Below are 6555 nucleotides of genomic sequence, written 5' to 3'. Positions count from 1 at the left end.
CGATGTTTTAAAATATCGTTGCTTACAATATTTTACCGAAAAATCATCGATGTTTTTGAACAACTATTGAAGGAACATAAGGTCTGTTCCAACGACTACCATGCACAGGCCAGTCGGAAGTGCTTTTTGTATGAAAGAATGGAACACCGACTACAAAAAACATCGATGTTTTAAAATATCGTTGCATACAATGCATTACCCAAAAAACATCGATGTTTTAAAATATCGTCGCCTACAATACATTTTCCAAAAAACATCGATGTTTTAAAATATTGGGATCTAGTATTTGAAAACTTTTTTAATTTGGTTCAATGGAGTTAAATATCAAAAAGTCAATAAGAACAATTTACAAAATAATATTTCATTTACTAATCAAATATACAACACAAGATCAATCACATGTTTAGACTAATTTATTTATTTATTTAATACCAGATCAACTTGGTGCGCCTTACTTGCTTGATACAACTGTTACATCTAATTTCTTTTACAGTTGATTATAAAGTGGATAATTAAAGCAAGAATCCGACATCGACTACAAAAACCATAAATGTTTTTAAAAATCGTTGCTTGCAATACATTACCCAAAAAAAAAACCATGTTTTAAAATATCATTGATTACAATACATTTTCCAAAAAACATCGATGTTTTAAAATATTGTTGTTAACAATACATTGCCAAAAATACATTGTTGTTTTTTTGAACATGCAAGATATCCTGTGTGATTTTTCAATAAAAATAATGTAAATATAAAATAAGACATGTACATTAGTAAAAATGATCACATAGCGGTAACTTAACAACATAACTGCATTATTTCACCATTTATGTATTCATAATGTTGAAAGGTATGTTACATATTTAAATTGTTATATAGTACCCATACAGTTAAGAAATTGGCAATGTATAACAATTACAAATAAAAATGACCACATAGCGGTAAATTAACAACATAACAGCATTATTTCACTATGCATGTATTCATAAATGATGTGATCGATCTTGTGTTGTATATTTGATTTAAAAATAAAATATTATTTTGTAAATTGTTCTTATTGATTTTTTGATATTTAACTCCATTGAACCCAATTCAAAAAGTTTTCAAAGACTAGGTCTGTTCCAAGGACAGCTTCATATAATTATCCAACTCATAATCAAGCAACGATATTTTAATATTGGACATAGATAATATCTTAATATTTTAAACATCAATGTTTTTTTTAGTTACGTTATTTGTTCCAACAACCATTTCTGACTGGTCGGAACAGACCTTATGTTTCTGAAATAGATGTTAAAAAAAACAACAATGTATTTTTGGCAATGTATTGTTAACAATATTTTAAAACATCGGTGTTTTTTGGAAAATGTATTGTAAGCAACGATTTTTAAATACATCGATGTTTTTTGTAGTCGATGTCGGATTCTTGCTTTCAAAAACCACTTCTGACAGGCCGTAAAAAGCGTCATCGTTGGAACAGACCTCAAGTTTCTGAAATATTTTTTGAAAAACATCGATGTATTTTGGGTAATGTATTGTAAGCAACAATATTTTAAAAACATCGATGTTTTTTGTTGTTGATGTCGGATTCATAGTTTCAAAACCCACTTCTGACAGGCCGTAGAATGCGTGATCGTTGGAACAGACCTCATGTTTCTGAAATAGTTGTTTAAAAACATCGATGTTTTTTGGGTAATGTATTGTAAGCAACGATATTTTAAAACATTGATGTTATTTTTGGACTCCATGTCCTATTAGTTGATTAAAAAAGCACTTCTGAGTGGCCGGAGCATGGGTAGTCTTTAGAACAGTCTTTATGTTACTGAAATGGTTAAAAAAAAAATCGATGTTTTTTTGTCGATGTTTTTTAACATCGATGTTTTAGTATTGAACATCGATGTTTTTTTTTATCGATGTCGCATCTCTAGTCCCATAGTTCATGATATATAATTTTGGTGAACTCAAATTTTTTCGTCAAATCAAAATTTTGACAATTTATTTTGGCGAATATAATGAAAACATTTATTCCTACCCTTTCTACTGCTTCTCAAATGAGAGCTACAAAAGAGGGTAATTTTGGATTGTAATCATTTGCTTGGGCAGAATAGCCTGCATAAAGTTTTTTAAAATTGTAAAATATTATTTTGGATTGTTCCTGAGAAAGGCTGAACTGACCAAAACGTTGAATTTTTAAATAAAAAAAGAATGTTTCCAGACAATTTGGATAAAATTAATTTTATTTAAACAATAAAACCAGTCTCAAGAAAGTGAAAAGATTATAAATAAATTCAAATATTAGTTCGATAATTATTTTCAAAATTAGAGCTCAGGGTAGTATCCTTGGTCCTATCCTTTGTACAGTTTTCACGACTGACATCTCAACCCATCCTAACACTATCCTCACCACGTATGCCGATGACACATGTCTATTGTCAATGAACAATGATCCTTACATTGTATCCCATACCCTCCAATCCTACATCACCACCCTTGAACAATGGTGCCAAAACTGGAGGATTAAAATTAATTCCAATAAATCCCACCAAATCACATTTACCCTTCGTCGTAAACCCATGACTTTTTGCCCTACAGTATCCTTTAATAATACTCCAATTATTCCTATTGAACAGATACGTAACTTAGGAATACATCTGGACAAACGACTGACATGGGATCCTCATACAAGACTAATAAGACAAGAAACTGCTCGTCTATTCCTACTATTACAACATTTACTAAACAAACGGTATAAATTGCTAATCCATTACAAAAGATTGATCTACATGACTATTATAAGGCCTATCTGGACATACAGAGTTGAGCTTTGGGGCTCCACTAAACCATTAAATTCCTCCCGAATCCAATGCTTACGGTCCAAAATCGTTCGCAAAATCCTTAATGCTCCTTACTTTGTCACAAATCAAGTCATCCATCAGGACCTCAATGTTCCATATGTTGCCGATTTGGCCAGAACCAGATACCGTTCCTTCCATAATAAACTTCTCAACCACCCAAATCCACTTGTTTCTAACCTGGCTTCTCCTTCATTACCTAATAATTCTCCTAGGCGTCTGAAAAGAAGATGGCCTCAATTTTGTATCATGTCACCTACAGCAAATTTTCTTGTTGTATATATTTTTATACAGTTGTAAATAACAATAAATAAATTATTAAATAAAAAAAAATGTATAACTTGTCATATATTCAAGATTTAGTGGGTTTATATGTGCGTATGTGTGTGTTAGTTTAAGTCCTCATTGAAATAGTCTGACAGGACTTAGTTAACGAATTCTTAAAAAAATCTTCCTCCAAAGCAACTTGAAAGATAGATGAGTCAGTAAACAATCATCTCCCAGTTTAGTGTTTATTAGCGGGATCTAATTGAAGTTATCATTATTTAAAAAAAAAAAAACTACCTTAAATCTTAAAACCTGGTAAGAAGAAAATTATGAACAAAAAACCTCTGCACTGTCAAGAATACAACATTTTAATTAAGAGACAACCAAGTGATTGAGAAAGATGGAATGGACTCGACTCTTGGGTCTTAGTGGACTTGCCAACTGACTTGGGTAACTTCCTTGCTCCTGATATCTCCAATATTGTTCTTAGTGACCATCTCGACTCCATAATATCTCTGTCCTCTCAAGACATAATTTTCATTAAGAAGTACGTTGACGAACTCATCTTTGTCCTCAATCCTGACAGAATCCCTGAAATCTTATCAGCCCCTAACTCCTGTTGAAGGTGAATTGGACCATTCCTTCTCTTTTGTTGACCTACTTATTATCAGAAATCCTGATGACTCCCTATCTACTGATTAGTATACCAAACCCACCTATTCTGGCAGACCCCTCAAATTCTTTTCTCAACACCCTCATCACCAAATAACCAATGTTCCTAAGAACCTTATCCACCGACCCCTTTCTCTTTCTGACCCTCAATACCACCAGACCAAGATACAACGTATTAAGCAGATCCTATTTAACAATAATTTCCCACATAAAGTGACGACTCCTTGATTCTTACGTTAACCCTGTGACTCAACTTCCTCCTGTCCTCAACCTACTTCACTTCTTTTTTAGTAGAGGTCCTTGTTGTTTACCAGATTCCTTGTTCTATCCCGTATCCTTCTATATATAAAGATCAACCTAAAAACCGTATTTCCCAGCATAAAACTTCTATCAACTCCTGTAACCCCTTTTGCCTCACATCTTTATAAATTTATAAAACCCCCATAAATCTTCTGTTCTCTTCGTTCTGCATTTCAGAAACCCCCTTTCCTTTCACGTCTTTTATCAGGTTTTATTTTTACAATTCTCGCCCTATGCTTAATTTTATTATTCTATATTTACTTTCCGTTTTTTTATATTTATATAACTTATTTTTAATTTATATTACTTTAAAGTACTTTATCTGTCAATGCCCACTCCTCTCTATACATCCTGTCAAAACCGTTAACTTTGGCTCTGACTTCTAGACTGCAAGGTATGTTGACTTTATTCTTATCTTCCTTTTTCTATCTTTTAGTTTGTATATTATATTATATCGCTTCTTTTTATCTGTTATTATTACCGTTTCCATTAATTGTCCTTAATCATTAATATTCTTATTTATTTTTACGTTTCACAGTACACCTTTTTAATTTTTCTTTAAAGTTTAAATGATTTATGTGTTTGTCTTTTTTAGCCCTGAAAGCCCTGCAACGTAGGATGAAAGCTTTTTTTATCCGTTCTCATCCCTCCGACAGCTTATTTCAAGTAAATCACAACAGCACTTATTCATCCCTATTTCCTCAGTCTGCTGGAGTACCTCAAGGTATTATCCTTGGTCCTATCCTTTATAAAGCTTTTTCCAACTGACATCCCAACCCATCGTAGCACTATTCTCACCACTAATGTTGATGACACATGCCTATTTTCAGTGAGTGATGAACCTTCCATTGTATCCCAAACCCCCCAATCTCACATCACTACCCTCAAAAAATGGTGCAAAAACTGGAAGATTAAAATAAATTCAAATAAATCCCACTAAATCACATTTACCCTTCGTCATAAACCTTCGGCTTGTCCCACCGTGTCTTTTAATTCATAATATTCCATATTATAGCATATTCCTCCTCCCCCCCCCCACTTCCTTCAATATGAAATTTCAGTTTCTTCGGACTCTTCACTTTAGAACTAGGCCGTTCACACACTGACCATTTTGCAAGGCTTTTAAGTTATTTGGACTCAAGACACCTCAAAACGTGTATCTCTGTCAAAAACTGGAATTCAAAATTATTCACGATTCTACTTTTCCTTAATTTATTTACCTGTTGTAAACACGATCATGTAACCTACTTGTTGTGAACACGATCATGTGACCTACCTTTTGCGAACACGATCATGTGACCTCCCTGTTGTTAACACGTTCATGTGACCTACCTGTTGTTAACACGATCATCTAACCTACCTGTTGTGAACACGATGATGTGACCTACCTGTTGTGAACACGATGATGTGACCTACCTGTTGTGAATACGATCATGTGACCTACCTGTTGTTAACACGATCATCTAACCTACCTGTTGTGAACACGATCATGTGACCTACATGTTGTGAACACAAGTTTCACAAATGTAAATATATCATTATAACATCTGCTTTCTGTTTTTCAGTTGGCGCGGTCCTTTGCTGCAAACCAGAGGGAGCGGTGATGAAGCTCCATGTTCATTGTGAACGCACAGTGTGTAGACATGGTAAATGGGTTCCAGAAGAATGCACTCACGATGATGATCAATATCAGAGCGATTTGGACACCAATGACAATACTTTTATAAAATGTAATGAAGGAAAGAAGTATCCTGACTACGTTGACAAGGGTGTCTATTACGAGTGCAGCAAACGCGTATTGGTCCTCAGGAGGTGTCCGCCCGGGAACCGTTACGACGGGTACAATAAAGAGTGCGTTAAGAAACATGAAGGTGATGATGAATACCAAGATTACAACTTTTATATCATAAATCAAGGGGGAGCTGGTGATCCAGTTCTGATGGCACGGCTTACGACTCGAAAAAAAAAGCGTGCCTTCCAACCTCAGCGCCTCCTGATCAAAATGTGAATGTTGTTCTATCAAAAAGAGTCCGGTGCAACAACGGTGAAACTCGTAAAAAAGAAAGCTCCTGTAATCAGGATTCTACCAAATTAGAGGGGTTGTAGGGTCTGTGGGGGCACCACGAAATAAAGTCAAATAAGTTACATGTGTTGCATATTCTTGTTTTCCTTACGATCCAATGTTCCCAGTAAAGAAAACAATAAGACGACCAAACTATACCAAAATGATTTTCAAATATGACGGATTCAGGAGTTTGAATTAGTTTCATTTATCGGTAACTATAAACTAAATACTTTTTAGAATTTATATTAAATTGTTAATAATTAAATGAAAAATATGTATAATTACTAGTCAAAATTGATGAGTCTGCCAAGTATAAGTTGGGGGAATAAAAATTGGTGGCTGTTTTAAAATAGTAAAGAAGAAATTAATTCTTCATTCGGAGCTCTATATCTTTAAAACT

The 6555-nt window shown here is 33.8% G+C and overlaps 1 long non-coding RNA gene across 1 annotated transcript in view; it reads left to right on the top strand.

Annotated features, from left to right (window-relative positions):
* LOC106678264 (uncharacterized) overlaps window positions 1-6237 on the top strand; it is an 8273-nt gene extending 2036 nt beyond the window's left edge. Inside the window, exon 2 of the long non-coding RNA XR_010845144.1 lies at window positions 5656-6237. This is a non-coding gene — a long non-coding RNA (uncharacterized lncRNA). The remainder of the gene's footprint in view (window positions 1-5655) is intronic.
* Window positions 6238-6555: the final 318 nt, after the last annotated feature.

The sequence above is a fragment of the Halyomorpha halys genome, unplaced genomic scaffold, assembly GCF_000696795.3.
Source record: "Halyomorpha halys isolate HHAL.00 unplaced genomic scaffold, Hhal_1.1 Scaffold131.1, whole genome shotgun sequence".
Taxonomy (NCBI): Eukaryota; Metazoa; Arthropoda; class Insecta; order Hemiptera; family Pentatomidae; genus Halyomorpha; species Halyomorpha halys.
The sequence above is the reverse complement of the archived record's forward strand: the minus strand, read 5'-3'. Positions and strand labels throughout refer to the sequence as shown.